The following is a 22,436-nucleotide window of genomic DNA, read 5'->3' on the forward strand; positions in this document are numbered from 1 at the left end:
TAGAGCCTACCTGAACAAACACACAAAACAAGGTCATGATTGTTAATCATTTCAAGAATACCGTGGGATTGTGTACAATTAGAAGTAGCTATGTGCTGATATAACGTGAATCGTCACAAAGCTGCTCAGCGCCTAGACCTCCTCTGCTCCGATCTGGGCTGAACCCAGAAGAAATCCAGGACTTTGAGTCCTCTGCCGTAGAAGGTGCAGTGAAACCATCGTGTTTTGTACCTGTTGTTGGGGAAAGGCCTGCTTTCTTTCTTTCTTTCTTTTTTTTTTAACATGTATTTATTCTTGAGAGACAGAGCACAGGCGGGGGAGGGGCAGAGAGAGAGGGAGACACAGAATCTGACACAGAGCCCGATGCGGGGCTCGAACTCACACGCTGCGAGATCGTGACCTGAGCCGAGTCGGATGCTCAACCCACTGGGCCACCCAAGCGCCGCCCCCCCCCCCAAAAAAAGGCCCACTTTCTGAAGAAAAAGCGATTGGGGCTGACTCCGCAGCATTCTGACAGGGTCAATGCAGCCACACTCGTGAGGGCCCTCAGCAGATACCAGGCCACAAAAGCAAGGCCCCCTTGGGTCTTAGCTCAGGAGGCAAAAGGATCCAGTTTCAAATTTCAACTCCAGCGCTTAGGGCCTCCATCATTTTACTCTCCATTTCTTAGCCTCTTGAGCCTCGATCTCCCCATCTGTAAAATGGGGTCACAGTGCGTGCTGGGGGGGGATAAAACACAATCATAACTCGGCTCCGGTGCTCAGTCAGCAGCCCCAGCTTTGATCACGGGTCGCTAGCAACACGTGGAAAGCACCGTAATTCCACCCGACCACAAGCATTTAAGTCAGCTTGCCGCGATCTGCCTTTCACCCACACTTCTTGGTGTCCTTATGCTCTGGAACCTAGCCCGCACCCCAGGCCCAGGCCAGAGTGGAGTCCAGGAAGTGTCTGTGGACCATCCCGGGCGTGTGGTCTCCCCTTCCAGAGCTCTGCGAGGCTGGGTGAGGGGCCAGACGGAGCTGTGTGGACCACTGGGTCCGCTGCTCCCGTGGCCCATCTCACCAGGCTGTGAGCCCCCCGACAGGGTAAGGCCTGGATCCGTGGCAGCCAGTGCGGAAAACCACCTTGAGCAGGGAGTGAGTACTCCCTAACTATCGGCTGCATGACTGCATTCTCGTTGGTTAGTTTTCGTGGTAAATTTGAAACCTACGTACATTAGATGCATATAAACTTACATACGTTACACAAAATAATTATTTCCCGTGAAATGTTTGAATTAAGGTGAAAACAGACAAACTGTGAATATCGTTCTTCAAGATCACGGTCACGAGATGAATCACTGCTGTGACTTTGCAGAAGGAGGTTGAAACTTGTACACAGGGTGGAAACAGGTATGAGCCTAGGGGGTTTTCTTAAAAGATGAGCAAGGCTTGATTTTATCGTCCCGGTTGCTATAGAAGCTAATGTTTAGGAGCCAGATAACATCAAAAAGGCCACAGATGTGGGGCGCCTGGGTGGCTCAGTCGGTTAAGCCTCCAACTTCGGCTCAGGTCATGACCTCGAAGTGTGTGAGTTCGAGCCCCGCGTTGGGCTCTGTGCTGACAACTCAGAGCCTGGAGCCTGCTTGGGATTCTGTGTCCGTCTCTCTGTCTATCCCTCCCCCACTTGTGCTGCCTCTCTTTCTCAAAAATAAACAGACGTTAAATTTTTAAAAAATGAAGGGCACAGATGCCATTTTTAAGTCCTGACACCTGAAAAATTCTTCAAAACCTATTTAGGGATCAGTGCTCTCCAGATGAGTAAAAATACTAGAAACCGAAAGAAGACAAAACCTCAGCCCTTATTTTGTGGGGCCAGCCTTCATCCAACGGTACCAGGTGAGACTGGGTACCTGGGCAGTGTTGTTCATTTGATGTTTTCCAGGAAAGTCACCACAAACCGCCCCTTTCTGTACCCTCCTGCACCCTCCTGAGCCCCTGCACCTTCCAGCACCCCTGCACCCTCCTGCACCCCTGCATCCTCCAGCACCCTCCTGAGCCCCTGCACCCTCCAGCACCCCTGCACCCTCCTGAGCCCCTGCACGCTCCTGCATGCCTGCACCCTCCTGCACCCCTGCACACTCCAGCACCCCTGCACCCTCCTGAGCCCCTGCACCCTCAAGTACCCTCCTTGCACCCTCCAGCATCCCGGCACCCTCTTGCACCCCTGCACCCTCGAGTACCCTCCCTGCACCCTTCTTCACCCCTGCACCCTTCTTCACCCCTGCACGCTCCTGCACCCCTGCACCTTCCTGTACTCCTGCACCCTCCAGTACCCTCCTTGCACCCCCCAGCACCCCTGCACCCTCCTGCCAGGGGGGATCCTATCTGCACTGTGTCCAGAACTCACGCCCGCCACCATCGACACGCCAGAACAGAAGCCCAGAGCCTCGCCTTCCCTCCTCAGCAGGATCCAAGGTCCAGGAAAATCCAAACCCTCTGGTACCACGTTCCCATCCCTGAAGAATTTTCTTTCCGGTATTTCCTTCAGGAGACTGTTTGTGTCCGGGGCAATGCCTCCCCACTCCAGACAGCGGCATTGACACCCCCGGAAGGGTGGACGTGGGGTATCAGTGCTCCTGCTTTGGGGTGCAATCTTGACAGCCAGCTCTCTACCGGGGTCCCTCAGCAACGGTAAGAGGCTGAAGACCCCGGCCCCACCCATGCCTCGCGGTGTTTACAGAGATAAAGTGACGAAAGAGAGGAGAGCACAGGGCACAGGGCAGGTCCAGAAGCCTGCAGGTCAGCACAGCACGCCTGGACTGTGGCCCCTTCTCTGCTGGGCCGGCTCTGGATTGCAGGGACATCCTGTTCCCCTTGCTGTTAGGGACGAGCTCACCCCCCCGCCCCCCACCCCGCGTCCCCTCTGTGTCTTCACTGATGAGAACATCCAAAGCCGACTTCCAGGAGGGAAGCGTCTCTCCTCGCGAGATTCTGGGATGTAGAACCTTTAGTGCAAGAGTCCATTAAGTAACTCTTGGGGAAAATGAGCCTCCGTACCTCTGTCACTTTCAGGCTTCTGCTTCTAATGGCCACGCACGACTGTTCCCTCCTTAAACGCTAACTCCCCGTGCAATTAATTTCAGCTGCCCGTGTCTCACGAAAGCTAAAACGATTTCAATGCATTATTTAAAAGTCATCAGGGTAAGTAATGACAACCGCACCGGCTCCTTTCGTAAATATACTTCGGAGGCCGCTATTCTGCAGATGAACTTTCGCATTGCTATGTCATTTGCAGTGCGCTCGGATGCCGCGTCCATCACGTAAAAAAAAATGCTGTTAAAAATAATATCTGCAGGGGCGCCTGGGTGGCTCAGTCGGTTAAGCGTCCGACCTGAGTTCAGGTCACGATGGTGAGTTCGAGCCCCGTGTGAGGCTGTCTGCTTTCAGCACAGGGCCTGCTTCAGATCCTCTGTCCCCGCCCCCATCTCTGGCCGCCCCTCCCCCGCTCAAAGATAAATAAACAGCAAAAAAATAATAATAATAATGTCTGCAAATAATCGTGACACCTGTTATGCTGGGGACGCTCCCCCAGGTGGGTGTGCCGGGAAGACTTGGAACGTGATTCTTGTCCTCAGATGGCTGACATTCTAGGGGGTGAAGCAAGGGGAAGGTATCACGTTGGCGCTGAACTCCGGTGTGAAACGTCCCTCAGTTTGACCAAACGGAAAGTCATTAATTCAACCAAGCTCACGTTTTCCATGCCACTCCAGCCCGGGAGTAAAAGCATGGCACGCTGTCTCAGTGCGTGCCATCAGAAGACGCCCAGTCCCCCCCTCGATCTCCCTCTCTTGCTCTTTCTGAGATTTCCTTGGGAGGCGAGCTGATACGACTGTGCTAACTGCTCTGCCTTCTCCTTCCCTTCCACCCCGTCCCCCCCCACCCCCGACTGCTTGCGGAAGTGTCCTTCTGGAAGCTGGGCTCAGCATGGCGGCCGCAGCGGCTGGCCCCCGTCCTGCTGACCCCCGTTGTGGCGACCCATTCTCAATGGCCATCAGATACTTTGTGACATGGCTCCCCAGTGTCTACCCCCACTCAGACACCCGGGGGCGGGGGCTGATCTGAGGGGCTGATCCTGCGCTGCCTCAGAATCCCCTTCTCACCTCACGCTGGTTCTCTCTCCCAGTGTGGACCCCCCCACTCCCGAACCTCAAAGTGCTGGGAAATCTGCCTTGGAATCCGTTTGCTACCACAGAGTGAGGGGTTTCTTGCAGAAGTTTTGAATAATGGCCACCTCCCCCGGAAATTCACTCCGGGCCTCAATTCTGCTCCGCTTGCTTCCGTCTGAGCAAGTCACCGGGATGACGGAATGAGGGGCTGAAGAGTCGGAATGAGGCGAAATCCTCTGAGGCAGACACCGTGGGTTACCCACACACAAATCCGTGCCTCTGTCCACCTTTCTTGCAGGCAGAACCCCACTTTTACTTGGGGGTGCCCTCTGCCTGACGACTATGTGCTCAGGGAAAGTGACTCTACACTCAGCTTAAGGGGAGATTGGTCTGAGCCACAAGATTAATCAATTCTTCTTGCTTGGGATTTGTTTAGGGAAGGGTCCTGAGACCCAAGGGAAGGGTTTCCCGGAGAGGAATAAATGGATGGGCTTTGGAAGATCTTCCTTATGTTTCAACGTTGGATCATACAGCTCTCCTTTGCTGCTTCTGAATTTCAGTGAATGAAGATGTGATGGCTGGAGTGGCTGCAGCCACCTTGACACCATGTTGAGAGCCCACTCACCCACTGAGGACAGCAGGAGGGAAGTATGAAGGGTCTCAGATGACACTGTGGAGCTGCTGACATACCCAACCCCGGCACCACCTGACCTCAGGACTTGCAGAAAATGACATGCCCTTTACTTGGGGTTTCGGCTACTTGTGGCTAAAACCTCTCAGCTGGTAAGGTGCCTCAGACACCACCCCCACCCCTTCATTGTACGAAACACGTAGGGCTCCCCACCAGAGCTGCCGTGTGAGGGAAACCATCAACCACCCCATGCCAACCGATCACAGGCAGATCGAGACCCGCCTCAGTTGGCCCCGGCTGGGGGGACAGAAGGACTAACGTCTCGGCTCCTGGTTTAACAATTACCACCGGGGACGTCAGGACATTCTGGCCAGGAGGGTGAGGCGCACCTCGAGGGTAATTCCAAGTAAGCAGCTGAGAACACCATTAACGGTGAAGCCCTTTACCAGCGCTCATTTTCTGAAAAGAAATGATTAAGATAATATTACTTGCGACCATTCACGGAGCGTTTGTTTTATGCTGAGCTATGAATTACGCACTTGACAGATTCATGTCATGTAATCCTCTCTGAAAGGCCATGAGGTAGATGTGTTCATCCTGCCGGTGCTGATGTGGACCTTCACGACACAGGCAGACAAACAGATGGGTAGACAGACAGACAGTCATAAGAACAATCACTGAGCACTTACGGGGCGCCGAGCGCTGGGCTGAATGCACGGGGTAGACATCCGGTCTGTGCCTCATAACAAACGTCGAGGGATAGGGACTATGTTTGTCACAGGCTTGGAAACCGTCGGGCAGTCTGACTTCAGGACCAGCCCCCCTACCCTGGGGCAGCCCTTCACAGCCTGGAACCGGGACCTGGCACAGGGAGAATGTTCCAGAAGAGCTGTGAAGTCAATGAGCTTGAAATGAAGGCAGGGTCCGCACCGTCGCAGCTCAGAGACATGGCATGAGAGCACCCCAAACCAGTGCCTCCCCCACCCCACCCCCACCCATCTGGGGTCCGCTTTTCTAGTAAGTTCCCCATGATGCCATTGCTGCTGTTCCCTGAATGTCGAAGCGTCAAAGCCAAGCACTCCAAAGTAACTGCCCAACCTTGGCCTGGTGTCACCCCCGCACCCCAGCAGGCTCGTGCCTGAGCTACGCTACTGACCTACCTCTGGAGCCGTGGCTCTCCACGGCTTCCAGAAAACAATGGTTGTGTCCTGAGACACCTTTGCTTGTCACAACTAAGAAGGTGGGGCACAGGACAGCCCACAACAGAGGACAGTCTGGCCCAGAACACCCGTATGTGCCTTAAGCAGAGGACCCCTCCTCTATGGCCTTCATACTGGCGGCTCCCTTTCCCTAGAACACCTTCCCCCGGGGCAGCATCCTGGCCGTATCTCTCCCCAACTTCCCGTCTTTCCGCCCACACCTTCCCGTTTTCATTAAAACCCCCTTCCTACTCTCTCTGCCCTTCCCTGCATCACTCTTACCCGTGACATACTTTGTATTTTATTCCCACGGACATAAAATGAACTTATACTCAATTATGTATTGATTGTCTGTCTCCCCCCTGTGTATGAGTTTCCTGTTGCCACTGTAACAAGTTACGCCAGACTCAGTGGCTTAAAACAACGCAAATGTATTATCTTACAGTTCTCAAATCACAAGTCCTACAATCAAGGTGTCAGGAAAGGCTGCGTTCTTTCTGGAGGGTCTAGGGGAGAATCTCGTCCAGCTTCTGGTGCCTACCTGTACGCCTTCACTCGGGGCCACTTTCATTGCCAAAGTCGGCAGCACAGCGTCTTCAAAATTTTTTTAAATGCTTATTTATTTTTGCAAGAGAGAGACCGAAAGAGAGAGAGAGAGAGAGAGAGAGCACACAGGGGAGCAGCAGAGAGAGGGAGATAGAGAATCTCAGGCAGGCTCCTGTGCTGTCAGTGCAGAAGCAGACCCGGGACTCGACCTCACGTACAGCGAGATCACGACTTGAGCCGAAATCAAGTTGGAAGCCCCAGCAACTGAGTCACCCAGGTGCCCCAGTGTCTTAAAAAAAAATTTTGTAATTTTTAAAATGTTTATTTATACTTGAGAGAGAGAGTTCGAGCAGGGGAGGGGCAGAGAATATTTATATTTGAGAGAGAGAGAGAGAGAGAGAGATGTGAGCAGGGGAGGGGCAGAGAGAGAGTGGGACACAGAATCGGAAGCAGGCTCCAGGCTCCGGGCTGTCAGCACAGAGCCCGACGCGGGGCTCGAACTCACGAACCGTGAGATCACGACCTGAGCCAAAGTCAGACGCTTCACCGACTGAGCCACCCAGGCGCCCATTAAAAATTTTTAATGGATCGCTTCTTGGCCTTTTGGCTAAGATCAAGTGGAAAAATTTTTAATGGGAAAAAAAAAACCTGTAAAGCTTATTATCGAACAAGTAATTGGTATCATCCTCAAGGATCCTTATTAACACAGTTCCATGCAGCTTGATGAAAACGATAGATTATATCAGTTTATAGAAAAGTGCTATTCTTTGACCGCTGCATTTGAACAGTCACGGAAAATGATGTCCCGAGTATATTTCATTAAGTTGTTAATGAGCTTCTGTTATCCGCCTTAATTGCCACAGCTCGGCTCCCAAGTGCTAAAACCACATTTGAGGTGTCCTTTGGTAAAACTCGAGGGTAGAGCAGGTCTGGGAGAGAAGAACCAGCCCGGTCTGTTGACCAAGAATTTCTAACATTTCTTCCTTCGTTTCTCAGGCCTCAGGTTTTCACACCATCAGGAACAGGACGGATGCCATTTGTTGTTCTTTACTGCAACCTGTTAGCGTCACAGTAAACTCAGGGCTCTTGTCCTAACTTCAGGCTATTGGCCGAATGAAAGTGTTTGAGGGGTGCCTGGGTGGTTCAGGCTCCAGGTTTCGGCTCCGCTCATGAGCTCACAGTTCGTGAGCTCGAGCCCCGAGCCTGGCGTGGAGCCTGCTTGGGATTCCACCTCTCTGTCCCTCCCCTGTTTGCTCTTGCTCTGTCTCTCTCAGAATAAATAAATAAACTTTAAAAAAGTGTTTAAGTACCCCCCCTCCCCCACCACCGTACATGAACCCACTATACTCTCCTAACTCACATTATCATTCAGCCGGGGACTCAAGAGCCGTAAAAAGGACGCTGACCCTTGGGTTTCGGAGTGGTTCTTCTCCACCGTGCAGTAGGCTTTTGTAGCTCGATCTTTCTAATGATCTTAGCTAAAGATTTTAACTTCACTCTTGTCTGCTTGGGACCCCTGTAACATTTGATCCGCGCCATTCAAGTTAGATATTTATCTACCGTTCTTGTTGCTCTGGAATTAACACATTCTATAGCTCACTGCTTCCCACCCTGCGGCGTGCACAGAACTCCCCCGGGGAACTTGTTAAAACACAATCTCACGTGGGGCGCCTGGGTGGCGCGGTCGGTTAAGCGTCCGACTCTTGATCTCGGCTCAGGTCACGATCTCGCAGTTCATGAGCTCGAGCCCCCGTGTTGGGCCCTGCGCTGAGGGTGGGGAGGCTGCTTGGTTGGGATTTTCCTCTCTCCTTCTCTCTCTGCCCCTCCCCCACTTGTGCGCGTGCTCTCTCTCTCTCTCTCCCAAAAAATAAATACTCTTCAAAATTTTAAGGAGAAAAATACGATCTCACTTGTTCGATCTGGGCGGGACCCAAACTTTGGCGCTTCCGGTGCCACTGAGGCCACGGCTCCGTGCCCCTGCACACTCAGTGCACTCGGATTGGGGTGGGGCCACGGCACTGATGCTGTCCGCGAACCGGAGTGAAAAAGGGGCGGTCCCGCGAGGATGGCCCTTCTCGAAACCTTCACTCCCCTCTCCGAGACTGAAAACAGGGATTCCAGGGTCACGGAGGGGCTGATGGGAACAGCCTGGAAAACCGAGTCACCTCTTCCACAAGAGTCCAGCCGCCCAACCAGCAGCACCTGCGACGTGAGCCAGACAGGAACCTGTCTTACGCCGCTGAGATCTCAGAGTGTGTTTACTGAACCCAAAGCTCCGCGTGGCAGCCCCCCAACCCCACCCTCAACTGCTGCAACATGCGCCAAGCAGCTGGTTATTAGGAGAGCTGGTGACGGTGAACCTGCCCGTGTAAAATGCCCTCTGGCTTTCCGGAGTCGGTTCTCAGGGATGTCGTTCCACCACCTTCTCAGTTTTCGGTCTCTGTAACAGCCTCTCCCTGTTGGCACCCCAGGTCCTCCCAGGCACCCTTAATCTTTTGCTATCAAGGGCAATGCCTCTCAAAGGTCAGCATTAGGTGAGCCCCAGATTTATTTAAATCTCAGGTTTCCCTGGAGGGCCCGTATAATTACACCCCAGCCTCAAAATGACTGCAAGATTAAAGAGAGTGCTGGGTGTCTGTGGGCAGTAAACGCCGGTCTCGGGAGGTGTATTAGCTTTCCTTTGGCCGCCGTAACAAATTACCACAAACGGGGGCTGCTTGCAACCACGGGCGTTCATTCTCCTACAGCAATAGAGGTCGGAGCTCTGAAATCAAGGTGTCGTCAAGGTTGGTTCCTTCTGGAAGGTCTGCAGGAGAATCTGCCCCACTCCTCTCTCTGAGCTTCTGGCAGCTTCCAGGAACCCATGCGTTCCCGCACTTGTAAATGGATCCCTTCAGTCTCTGCCCCTGATGTCACCTGGCCTTCTCGTCTGTGTGTCTCTTCCCTGTCTCTTCCCGTATAAGGACACTTGTCGCTGCAATTAGGGTCCACCCCAATCGGGATGGGATCTCCTGTTAGTCTGAACTTGGTTCTTGAATAGAGCGGTTTTTCCTGAGTTCTGTCTAGAGAATCGCCTTGACCAGGGGCCCCCGTTACTACAAAACTGGCATCGCCGCCTCTCACCGTCTCGGTCACCTGTGGTCACCGAGGTGAAACTGCACGGCCCTTCAGAGAGGTCAAGGGTCCTTAAGAGAAAGCTTCCTTACGGCTCCTGGTGCTGCTAATGTAAAGAGAGCAAAAACGGGGTAAGAACTGGTTGAGGCACGGGCTCCAGATTACCGAGGAGGCCACAGATAGATGCTCCCGGGCCAAACTCAGGTCCGTGTCGTTCCCCGTGTGCGTCGCGGCCATCGGCACCAAGAGATTCCTCCCAACCCGTGGGTCTGGCAGGTTGGTAAAGCCCAGACAGTCATGGCGCTCTGTTGGCCCCGCACGAGGTTTCCTGCTCAAAACTCCATTCTCGTGAAACCCACACCAATATTGTCATCCCGACCCACCACGTAACCGTTTGCCACGGATGCTGCTAGACCGCCATCCCGTGCGGGGCCAACAGGACGATTTTCACTGTGGAACTCCCAGCAACGACTTCCCCTGTGGGACGGCCATCTGAAGGGAGAGGGAGATGTATCAAGCCGCCTAGACTGAATGGCGGGATCCTGACACGTGTGTGTGCTCAGAGCTGCTCCGGACAGAACCGAACACGCCAAGAGCGGAAGTGTTCGCAAACCGCGTGGTCGTAAGTTGGGTGTCAGAGAATGATGCACACCGTAGGGTGAAACTGTAGTGGCTTAGCCCAAGGAACCCTCCCACGCTACGATTCCCCGCCTCTGCACCCACACGAAGACCCATCGAGTCAGCTCTCCAGCTCGGCTGGCCAGCCTATCGCCTGTGTGTTCAGCTTAGGCCGTAACCCTGCTTACGCTTACGTTCTGAGACGCAATGAGAAAGTACCCCCTACTGGTGTTACCAGGGTAATTCCTGTCTTCATGTGTGGCGCGGGATTCCTCAAATCTTTAAACCATCAATTATGTGTCCTGATTCCAGACTAGAGTGTAATCAATACTTACTTACTAGGGCAAGTGTCTACCCGCAGCTTGCTGAGCCTGGCAAGTAAAATATTTATGACCTAACAAGCCAGTTTTAACTATTCTCTATCATGACTTTACTACAGCCGACCATCGACGGCTCCAATCTAAAGTTGACTTGTTTTGAGCCCCGCCTGCAGAATCTGCATTCCAGTAATTCTGACGGGACTTCGAACCTAGGGATCAAAATTCACACACAACGATACATGTTCTCTACCGCTTGTTCATTTTTAACTGTCCTGGGTAAGTGTCGGGGCACCTGGGAGGCTCAGGTGGTTAAGCGTCTGACTTTGGCTCATGATCTCACTGTCCGTGAGCTCGAGCCCCGCACTGGGCTCCGTGCTGGCAGCTCAGAGCCTGGAGCCTGCTTCGGATTCTGTGTCTCCCTCGCTCTCTGCCCCTCCCCCCATTTGCAATCCGTCTCCCTTTCAAAAATAAATAAATATTTAAAAAAAATTTTTTTTTCAAGTGCAATATACAATACGAATTTCTTCAACATCTACCTGGGCCCGGGAATCAGCTCCAGTGCTGAGGGGGCCAGGCTGATGCGTGGACAGTGTTCGTCCCTGAAGGAACCCTTTATGTAGACAGACCCTCAGCACAGCCCCTCAGGGTGACCCGAGCACTGTTCATGCCCCGTTGGGGCCCTGGCCACATCTCGCAGAGGGTCTCGTCTGTGCCTCCCTCCTCCTCCAGCCTGGAATCTCTCTTGTCCTTGCAACCTTCACACTCAGCTCACGGCGGGGCCAAGAGTAGGCACTCGACTCCATTTCGGTGCGCTCAGGTGAAGTTCAGAATCACGGGAGGGCCATCAGTGGCTCAGGGCCAGCCCCCGCGTCTTCCCGTCCCTGGCTTTCCCAGCAGCATCAATAGCTCTGGGGTGCGCTTGGGCTCCCCCACATTCCACCCACAACACCGACCATCACAGAGAGATCGCGGCTTCTGTGCCCATCTCTCCCGGAGCTGCTAGGGGGCCGCTGCCAGAGGTGTGCCCGGGGCCCAGAAGGAGCATTATCTCCTACTGCCACCAGTGTGGGTGGTGGGGCGAATCCACCAAGAGGAGGCATGCCTCGGGGGCGGGGAGGGGAAGTGAACTTCCCATCAGGAGGGCCGGATGCAGGGACCACTGGGGCTGCAGGGTGGGGTTCCCTAAGCTCCTGGGGTGCAGACAGCAGAGCGATGGTTTCCTCCAGGAGGGCGCCCCACGGGCCTTCCAACAGGCGCGTTCCCTCCCTGGCGAGGCTGGGGACATGCACGCACGCACACTGCTGCCCAGAGAGCTCTCCTTCCTTCCTGCCTCAGTGCCCATCCCTCCCTCCCTCCCTCCCTCCAGCAGCCTTGCCCTCCTGACCCGGCTGACCGCTCAGGCCTCGTCGCGTGCCCTCGTGACGTGGGGCGCTCAGCACTCGGCTGCAGCGTCCTGTCACCCGTGGGATCGCACTCTCTCTGGGCAAGCTCCGAAAGGCTCGGAAAGCGTCTGCTTTATCCCCTTAGCCTCGCGAATGTGCCTAACGCCCACCGACACCTGTGCCGTGATGAACGAACTCCCTCGGGTCACAGGTGAGGAAACCGAGGCAGAGCAAAAGATAAAGTGCCCGCTCTTGGGCCGCACGGCCAGGGAAGCAGTGAGTAGCCAGCCTCACATCTGCGGGCTCTAGACACCACACGAATTTTCACCCCTTGTCCTGTTTACCCGTCACACCGACCTGGATGGAGGCGGGGTCATGGTCGTCCTCCATGGACAGCTGAGGAAACCGAGGCTCAGAGGAGGTGACAGTTGCTGCTGGCGTCCCACCAGCTCCCCCTGGCCCATCAGGAGCCACCTGCCGATAGGGGACGGCTCCCTGTGCCTCCCGTCTCAGGGGTCCCCCTGGCCATGAGAGCAGGCTCAGCCGGGCCTGCAAGCTTTGAGGGTCAGCCTCGAGGAATCACGGGCATCCTTGCCCGTCATCGGGACCATCGTCTTCCCAGTCTTCTCACAGTCACGACCCGCTCATCGCGCATGCCCTCCAGCTCGCCTCCCTGACAAATGTCCCCGCTCCCTCATGGTGCCTCCTGGGATCACTTCCAAATCAAGCTCCTTGCACCCACAAGCCTGGGAACCCAAATGAGCACAGAGGGAGAGGCACCGTCATTTGCCCAAGACCATACAAGGGAGCAAGTGGTGACCCCAGAATGTGGATCTGGCACCTTCTTCACCCATGGTGCCACACCAGCACCTGCCACCTGGCTGCAGGCCACTGCTGGCCGCCAGAATAGTGGCCCCCAAAGATGTCCCTGCCCTAGTCCCCGGAGCCTGTGACTATGCTAGGGTAGGTGGGAAAGGGTGGAACTAAAGTTACTAATCCACAGTTCTGACATGGGAGGCTGTCTTGCTTAGACCATCCAAGCGACCCGACATACCCACGAGGGGCCTTATAAGTGGAAGAGGGAGGCGGAACAGGGGCACCGGGACAGGAGGACCCCGGACGACTGACACAGAGAGGGGCGGCGGGTTGGCGCTGAAGATGGGGGAAGGGGTCACGATCAAAGAACGCGGGTGACCCCCCCCCCCCCCGTGCTGGAAAAGGTAAGGAAAGAGGCTCCCCCGGCCCCCGGAGCCTCCAGGAAGGACCCCAGCGCCGCCAGCACCTTGATTCCAGCCCGCCGAGGACTTCTGACCCACAAACCGTAAAATAATAGACTTGCATTACGTTAAGCCACTATAGCCTTGGTGATTTGTTAACAGCGGCAACAGGAAACGAATACAACCCCTTAAAGAAGTTCGCACCCCATGCCCGGCGGTGCTTTGTGGACAAGGCTTGGGTTTATTTTCATTATCGTGACTTTACGCATCAACTACACTGCGGAAGATCTTGACAGGGTCGGCGGCACGGGGTGGGTGGCCTACTTTTGTCCTGAAAGCATACGCCTTGCACTTGAAAACATTTTTGAGCCGGGCTCGTGCAACCCTTTGCCGAGCGCGGCAGAGGAGAGCTGCACGCGATTCCCCGAGGGCCGAATCCGCCAGAATCTGGGCCGATGAATTTCGGTGTATCGCTTCCGCCTGCTCTGCGCATGCGCGGAGAAACCGCGGAGCCGTCGCTGTGGCCAAGCGCGTGGCCAAGACGCACGTAAGTAGTAAGGTTGCAGGGTGGCGCCCGCCTGTGCCTCCCGCCAACATTTGGGGTGCGGTAAACAATGATGACAAGGGGCGAGACAAAGCAAGAGACGACTCATCAAGGAACAGATTTTTAATAACGCTTTACAAGGATTTTTCCTAGAGGACAGTGGTTAACGTGAGCATGTGGTTATCTAATCATCCGGGGACGCCGAAAGTGACACTTTTGAGCAGTCAGCTTCAGAAATTCAATCCGAATGGCGAACACCTCCCTTACCCAGGGAAACTTAAGGAAGCTAAGAATCGGAGCCCCGAGGTGACCTTGGGAGCATCTTCCCCGGGGAAGACAACTGGGTGTCGTATCCAGGCCCATTGGTTTTCTGAAGCTGAGAGAAATGATAATGAATTGAATGCCCCTCTCTGAGCTCCTCCCGGGAGGGGGGGACGTCACAACCGGTTAGAAGAAAGTGTCGTTGGGGGAACGGGAGGGAAGAGAACCTAAAGGAAGGAAAGGAAGATTCTCACGGGGCTGGGATGCCCCATTCCGTTCAGTTAAATGGAAAGAGCACCCACTATAGTTCAGACTCCGCTCTTGGTATTTGAGATAAGAGGATGAACATGGGCACAGACACCCATGTCCTGGCATCTCGGAAGAGGCTGGAGATTGAAAACCAAAGAAATTATAAGACAATGTCGTAAGCGCAGCCTCTGAGAATGGACAGAGGGGAGAGCCGAGCTCAGAGGAGAGCATCGTTAGATCAGGTATCCTGGAGGGCTCCCCGAAGGAGGTGCTGTTGGAGTTGCTCGCCAGAAGAAACTGCCGGTCCATGGCTGTACCTGGCTAGCCTCCCCATCTCTTGTCATGTGTATGTCCTCTCCGTGGGCAATCTGCTTCCCTTTCATTCTGTCTGGGTCACTAGGCAAGTGTAGGGTTATCAGGTGATCTGTCAGTAAAGGTTCTGTGGCCGCCTTGGGCCCCCAAGGTGATGTCTGTGCAGGTGTCAGAGTGGGTAGAACCAGGCAGTGGTCTCACGATAGACCAGAAGGGCCGATCAGAACAGCGACTCTGCAGAGGCAGAGACCAGAGCAGGTGGCTGTGGGGGAAAGGGCCCACTGAAGCAAAGCTCCATGGTCCGTGTGAAGGACACGGGCATGAGAAAGGATTCAGCCACCGGGCTGTGGACAAGGTCTTGTGTGAGGCCACACCCCTCTGACTCAAGTTCTTACATACCGGGGCCCTAGTGACATCACAGTCTGTCCTGGTCAGCTGGGCTGCCAGAACAAAATGCCACAGACCGGGGCGGGGGGCGGGGGGGGGGGGGGGTTAAGCAACAGAAATTGATTCCTCACAGTTCTGGAAGCTGGAAGTCATAGATCAGGGTACCAGCAAGGTTGAATTCTGGGGAGAGCCCTCTTCCTGGCTTACAGATGTGTCCCCACATAGTGGAGAGAGAGATTGCCAGCTTTCTGGTGTCTCTTTTTTTATTATTATAATTTTTAAATGTTATATATTTTTTATTTATTTTTGGGAGACACACACACACACACACACACACACACACAGAATCCAAAGCAGACTCCTCTCTGCCAGCCCAGAGCCCGACGCGGGGCTTGAACTCAAGCCACTCAACTGACTGAGCCGCCCAGGCCCCCATCTGGTGTCTCTTCTTAGAAGGGCACTAATCCCCATCATGAAGGCTCCACCCTCGTGACTTCATCTGAACCTAATTACCTCCTGAAGTTCCCATCCCCAATACCATCACGTGGGCTTAGGGTTTCCACATATGAACTTGAGGCGACAGGATTCAGTCCGCACCATGGTGCACAGTGGCCAAGGCCAAGGGCAGAAATCACACATGTTCTAATCCCCAACTCTGGTTAAGAGGTGAGATCCCGGGCTTGTCTGTGAAGGTGACTAGCAGAAAGAAACTCGGGCCTTGTCAGCATCCTTCCATGCTCCAAGGGGCACAGCATGTGCTTGGAGAACCTGCTGGTAGCCAGGACTGGGCCCCCTGCGGTAGATGAGCTGGAGTCAGTGTTCTGATCTTTAGCCCGACAGGCTCTGGAACATCGTCTCTTTGAGGAGCCAGAATTGATCGAAACCTTGATGCCAGTGGACTGGTTTGTAAGAAGGACCACAGCTGTCAACTGGGTTTGGAAACACCTCTCAGCCAGACCAGTGAACTCCCTGGGGTGTGGTTTAGGGAGCTCGCACCTGACCGAAGCGAGGCGCTCTCCCGGACACATCCTTCGGAAATGTTAGTCCCTCTTTGAAGGCAGTGACTTCTTCCCGGCTTATCCCTCAAGGCCATTATGTGTCTCCCCTGACCCACCAGTATTGATTTTAAAATTTAACTCTAAAATGGGAAAATTTGGTTTCCAATGTCTACAGGAGCCCGGGAGGGGAATCCAACCCTTGGCTCAGCTCTCACATGTGCACCCATATACGAGGCAGAGGGGCTTTTATGGCTGCTATTCCCGTGAGAAAATTTAAAGTCACCGTTAAAGATTATGCCTCGTAACGAACAGGTTTAAATCTGTTTGTTTTTAAAGAAATAGAAAGCTCAAACCTTGAGTTTCCTGAAAGGTGGATTTTCCTTTAAAATCTGGTAAGAGTTGGGGGTTTCTGAACAAGCTGCAAACATAATTAAAAGCGATGAAAAAGAAAGCTCGTGTGTGTGTGTGTGTGTGTGTGTGTGCGCGCGAGTCTGTGCGAGTGCTTGCGTGTGCGTGTGTGCTTGGGTGCGTCTGTGTGCGTGTGTGTGTGTGTGTGCGCGCGAGTCTGTGCGAGTGCTTGCGTGTGCGTGTGTGCTTGCGTGCGTGTGTGCTTGGGTGCGTCTGCGTGCGTGTGTGTGTGTGTGTGTGTTTCAGCAATATTGGTAAGTTGCAAGTTCATTACCCTCCTAGCTGGCACTTGAAGGGCACTTACGATGACTCATTTCAACTCGGCAGGAATGTAGCCTGATCTCCTAAGAGTGACCTTTCTTGAAGCTGAAATTGCTAAGGTTTTTTTTTCCCTTCATATTTTATAACTAGAGGGTTCCCAGACCATCAGTCCCTTACGTGAGGGTTTTTTTCAGTGGTGGTTCCAGCAAATTCTGCAGATGAAGAAGAAGACCTGAATCAGAAGGAGCAAGGAGCTGAGCTTTGAGCTTAGCTGCCCTAACTCAGTATCTGCACTCTGTGAGACTTGCCCTCCTTCCCCCAGTTCCTTCGAGAAAGGCCACCCCAGCCACAGAAAGGGTCCCACTGCGGGGGCCCAGCACTGGCAGATGGTGCCCGTGGATGCAGCCGTAAAGCCTGGAGAGTCCGTGCGGAGGTGCGGGCTGGCTGGGGCCGTGTGCAGGAGCTGTGGAACAGGCTCGTGGTGATGAACCAACTCCCAGAGGAACTCAGCCAATTAAAGGGAAAAAGAAGGTTTAAGGGAATGTGGGATGCACGGAGGCTCACACTTGTGGGTAAATAAGCCAATCAAGTTTCCCAAGTCTTTGATGATGTTTTGCGGAGCCCGGAACACTTCGAAATGGCAGGGCTTTGTGAGGGAAGAAGGGTCCCAACGTGGCAGGATGGCTCTGCCGACGAGTGGCCTCAGTGAGCCGTGGTCAGGGCCTTGGCGTCCTTACCTCCTCGTCCTGCCGCCTGGGTTCAGCGTGTTCTGTGGGTGGGTTAGTAAATGCTGAATGAATGACCCAGGACGAGCCAACTAGAGTCTCGTGCTTGCAAACTCCTGTGGATCTGTAATGCAAAGAGCGGAAAGTGAAGCAGCGGACAGCCAGATTGTAGTCTAGACCTCGTAACTCGGGTTTTTGTACGGAACTTAACTACGTTCTTTCCCACTATGTCCTTCTGCAAGGGTCACCGTACCAAGTGATGAGGTCAAGGCAAGAATCCTCCTCAGTTCTACAAATGAGAAACTCAGGTGTTTCCCCATGGTTACCACCCTAGATACTGGAGCCGGTTCCCGACCTCCCACACAATTCTTCGTCCACTGCTCTGAGCTGCAAAGCCGCTGTAGCAAACTCAGATCTGATTCTCGCAGGGGCGCTCTCTCCTCAAAACAGTAGTTCATGAGCAGACTGTACTTGAGAAGTTCCTCTGAATGACAGAAAGGAGCAAACAGCCCGCTGTAGAATTTATTTTCCCTAATCTGAGCTAATACGGCGTCTAACTATTTGGGTATCCTTGTGCACGTTTATTGTGATTACTGACTTATTTGTATTAATTTTTTAATTAATAGAGTAGGCTCTACACCCAGTGTGGGGTTTGAACTCACAACCCCGAGATCAAGAGTCCCACGTTCTCCCCACTGAGCCAGCTCTATTTTTCTTCTCATCCATCTCGGGACCCCCATCTTAGCTAATTACCTTCGTGAAGATTTTATTTCCAAAGAAGGTCACATTCTGAGGTTCTAGGTAGACATGAATTCTGGGGGGACATTATTCAACCCAGTACAATGCTGAATAATTGGATAGTTTTTTAAAGGGGGTTTAGTTAATTAGTTTATTTATTATTATTTTTGTTGGTGGTGGTAATCTCTATGTCCAATGTGGGTCTTGAACTCATGCCCCCAAGGTCAGGAGTCACACGCTCTACTGACTGAGCCAGCCAGACACCCCTGGGTAATTTTTAAATAACAGTTGTAATGAAACTAAAAGATAAAAGGGAGGTTAAGTCACACATTAGGAGCAAGAGCTTCACTGAATCATTCTTCGTTCTATCCTCAATTCAGACTACCCTTCATGGTTCTAGCGTTGCTTTTTCCAATCTGCTTGTTGTCTTTTCATTGCGTATTATTCTTCATAAAAGTGTTTTTGAATTTTTTAATGTTTTATTTATTTTTGAGAGAGAGACAGAAGGTGAGCAGCAGAGAGGCAGAGAGAGAGAGGGAGACACAGAATCCGAAGCAGGCTCCAGGCTCCGAGCTGTCAGCACAGAGCCCGACACGGGGCTGGAACCCACGAGCCGTGAGATCATGACCCGAGCCAAAGTCGGATGCTCAACCAACTGAGCCACCCAGGTGCCCCTCTTGGTAAGATTTTCTATTCCTTCTTTAAAAATGCTGTGGTAGCTTTGACATACTCATTTTTTGTGGGATCTTTTTTTCAGATGATTCTATTATGTCAGGGTCTTGCATGGCTTCCGGTGGTATTATTAATGCAAGATCAGTTTATACGTTGCAAGTTCAACTAAGGATTGCTACACTACATAAATAATATCAACTCTGACTCCCCCCTCTCCCCCGCTTTTCAGAGCCCTGGACAGGGGCACGTTGGTTGGTGCGTGGAGTTATTTTAAATTCTCTTCGTTAAGAGGGCTGAGTTTCAAGAATCTCCACTTTCGGGAGAGCTCTGAGTTCCAACTTCTACGAAGACCTCATCTTCTGTCCTCACCAGGTGTGAACAGAGAACAAAAGCTGTGTCAGTGTTATTTCTGGGCCAATTAACTCCCTACAAACCCCTCAGGGACTGCAGCCGCGAATCACACTAGATTGATCTGATTTGGGTTCCCTCTTTGTTTCTGGCATCCGAGGGTCTCTCTTTCTTGTTAACTCCATTACATATCTGAAATAAACTGTGTCATATTTTATCTCACATTTTTAGATCTCCGTAGCCGGAGGCATTTCGCCTTCGTGGACTCCTTCAAGTAGCCAATACCGGAAGCCCAGTCTCTGGGGTTTGTTACAATCAAGTTAACTAGCGCTCGTGGATGTTGGCTCACTGTCAGAGTTGGACCCAGTGTCAATCATGCAGACAAGGTCCTGTTTAATCATAGTTTATGGGCCAGCGTAGGGTCCTCCCTTAGCTCAGTGGAGCCCTCAAAACATGGTTCTAGTATTGAAATAATTGCATGCCATTCTGTTTCCGCTGTTTTCTCTCCCCGGGGATTGCCGGGAAGCCTGAGGAGGAATCTCACAGACATTAGACGGATGTCTGGGATGGTCAGAGTATGGTTGACTTAAGTCAAAGTCTGAGAAATTGGGAGACATGAAAACGAGACCGTCCTGAGCAGTCCGGGAGTCAGGTGGCTGACCTGCCCCTAGCCCTGCCCCTAAACCCATAACCGCTTCGAACAGGAGGTCAGACTGTCCTCCTGCCCACCTCTGCCACTAACTGGGTAACATGTCCCTCTCAGAGTTTCTCAACTACAAAATAAGAACACTGGACGAAGTGCCTTACAAGCTCCTGGTAGCTCTTGAGTCATTGGTAAAGGTTTGGGGGCTGGAAAGCTGGGGGTAGAGGTCACTGCCGTTCGGAAGCCAGGCAGAGGCTCTGCTGGGCTTAAGTTGCCAAGGAACCGGAGTGGCCAGGCTTATTCCAGGTCCTGACACCAGGGCGATGCACTTCCTCCTCCTGACCTTGGTCTTTGCCTCCTTCTCTTGCAGCTCTCTTGGGGTTCATCTACCCCCTGGGGGTTTCTATGTCTTCTTTTGTATGGAATACACCTGCTCTCCCTTTTTCTCAGTCCTGACTGTCTTCTCTCCATTCTTGTCCTCTGTCTCCTCCTGGGCTCGTTCTGGCGGCTGTCCACTCACTACGTTAGCAGAGACATTAGAATTCCATGTCTGCACGGAATTCGCCGCAAGGCTACCGAAGCTCCCTCCAGCCCCCCTACTGCCCTGTCTTTGATGATAACACCATGCTCACTGAGCACTTGAACTGATCCGACCTCTTCAGTGCCCAGGTCCTAGCCCCTTGTGCCATGTCTCCTATGCAAGTTGCATGTATTCAACGAGTCGTTTTGGAGTTAAGCCAGGCACTGTACTGGACACGAAGATTAAATAAAGAATAAAGAAGGCAGACCCCTGAGGCTTGGAGTAGAAGAGAAGCAGGAAAGCAAGACAATCATGGCTTGTGATTCGTGATAAGTGCTCTGAAGAAAATGAGTCGGGAGACAAGGTAGTGAATGGTGGGGTGGAGAGTGCTGAGAGCCGAGCGGGGGGCTCCAGCAGAAAGCGGGGATTTGAGGAGGGGAGTCTGGTGATCTTTCGGCCTGTGAGTCCCTGTGTATGTGTGGAGGTCCAGGAAGAGCCTGAAGGAAAGTGGCCACGAGGAGTCCGTGCCAGACAGCCCCTCTCCCTCCCTATCCTTAGTCCCTTCTCAGAATCTGTTCTAGAACCATCCAACAGCCAGTGTCTCTCTACCTGTTTTTGGTTTATTTATTTATTTTGAGAGAGACAGAGCACACACTCCGGCGATCAGGGGAGGGGCAGAAAGAGAGGAAGAGAGAGAATCCCAAGCAGGCTCCGTGCTGTCAGTGCAGAGACCCGTGCAGGGCTCACACTCACGAACCGTGAGATCATGACCTGAGCCGAAATCCAAAGTCGGCCGCTTAACTGACTGAGCCACCCAGGCATCCCTGGGTTTGAATTTTAAAACTTTTAGTCAAATTTCCCATTCTGTCCCTTTGGAACAGACACTTTTGTCCCCAGAAAGATGAAAAACAGTACAAAAGTGACACCAATGAGCAGTCTGCTTAGTTTTCAGTGTCCCACCCCTCACCCTCACCTTTGTGTACCTGGGATGAGAAGCAGGACTCAGCAAGAAGTATCCAAAGACCTTTCTCCTTGGCTCCTGGTCTAGGATGTTGAGCCAAGATGCAACAATGAACCCAACACCCAGGATACTCAAATCCATGCAAGGGGCTCACGGGGCCACAAGGGAAACCAGCATAAGGCAGGGACACTGCACTCTGGGAAGCTACCAGAATTCAGTGTATTTCAAGAAAAGAGCATGAACTCATTCAAGGATTTCAAAGCCATCTCCCCTGCAAGCTCTTAGGAGGTCAACCTGACACAGGGACAACCAGGACTACGCCATCTTGCTGTTGACTGCACCGTGGTCCCCTCGGAAGAGCTGATAAGATGCGGCTACCCCATGGTTGGTATCTTCTATGGGAAGTGAGCAAGACCCTGGAGCTGGTGTGGGTCAACCCATCCCCAGTTCCCTGGTTTGGCCACGAACATGAGTGCTGGCATGACATAAAGAGGAAGGAAGTTAGAACCATGGGGCTCAGGGCCCATGAGATAGCTGGATCATCCACAGGACTGCTGTGTGGGGACTCTTGTTGAGGAAAAGAAGGCTGTGAGCTGTAAGGCCATAAGGGCCCCAGCTGTTAGACAACGTGAAGTCACCAACACATTTTGGGAGACGGCGGCACCACGAGGTAAAGCCAGCCCCCCTCCGCCCCTCCCCCACCCCACAGTGTTGTGGTAAAGTTGGACGTCACACGGGGCATTTCAACCCACGTGGGGAGAAATACATTTGTTGTTTTGTTCACCCCCCCAAGAAGAGCCTATGTAATTAAGAGACTCACTCTCGGGAATTTCTGTATCGATGAGTTTGTGAAATGTTGCCGCAAAGCCAAGGAGCATAATAAATCAGACGGGAGGGAACCGTGAGCTTGTCAGAGAGAAGCGTACGTGGTGATCAGATGGCAACCTGGCCTTTCATCTTTCAGTTCTATTCAGCTCTTCGGGAAGTACAAGTCAACTAGAGAAATTTAAAAAATGTATATGCGTATATGCCTAAGAAAGGCAAAAGCATAGATCCTCTGAAGTATGATCTTTTGTTCTCCCTATTTTTACAATTACATTTATGAAACATAAAACCAGACCAAGTGTTTTTAGTGTTGTTTGTTTGTTTTTCGAAATACAAGTAAACATCAGGGTATGAAGAAAGAATTTCAACAGACTGCTTTTCCATTCCTTTACCCAAGAGTGCCCAACTCT

General features: G+C 52.7%; 1 long non-coding RNA gene across 1 annotated transcript; it reads right to left on the bottom strand.

Moving 5' to 3' along the window:
• Window positions 1–16,453: 16,453 nt before the first annotated feature.
• On the bottom strand, window positions 16,454–21,670 carry LOC131495528 (uncharacterized). The gene is made up of 3 exons (XR_009254002.1): window positions 21,496–21,670; window positions 17,332–17,443; window positions 16,454–16,806 (listed from the first exon to the last, which is right to left on the bottom strand). It is a non-coding gene; the product is annotated as an uncharacterized LOC131495528 (long non-coding RNA).
• Between the last annotated feature and the right edge of the window lie 766 nt (window positions 21,671–22,436).

This window comes from Neofelis nebulosa, chromosome 2 (assembly GCF_028018385.1).
Source record: "Neofelis nebulosa isolate mNeoNeb1 chromosome 2, mNeoNeb1.pri, whole genome shotgun sequence".
NCBI classification, from domain to species: domain Eukaryota; kingdom Metazoa; phylum Chordata; class Mammalia; order Carnivora; family Felidae; genus Neofelis; species Neofelis nebulosa.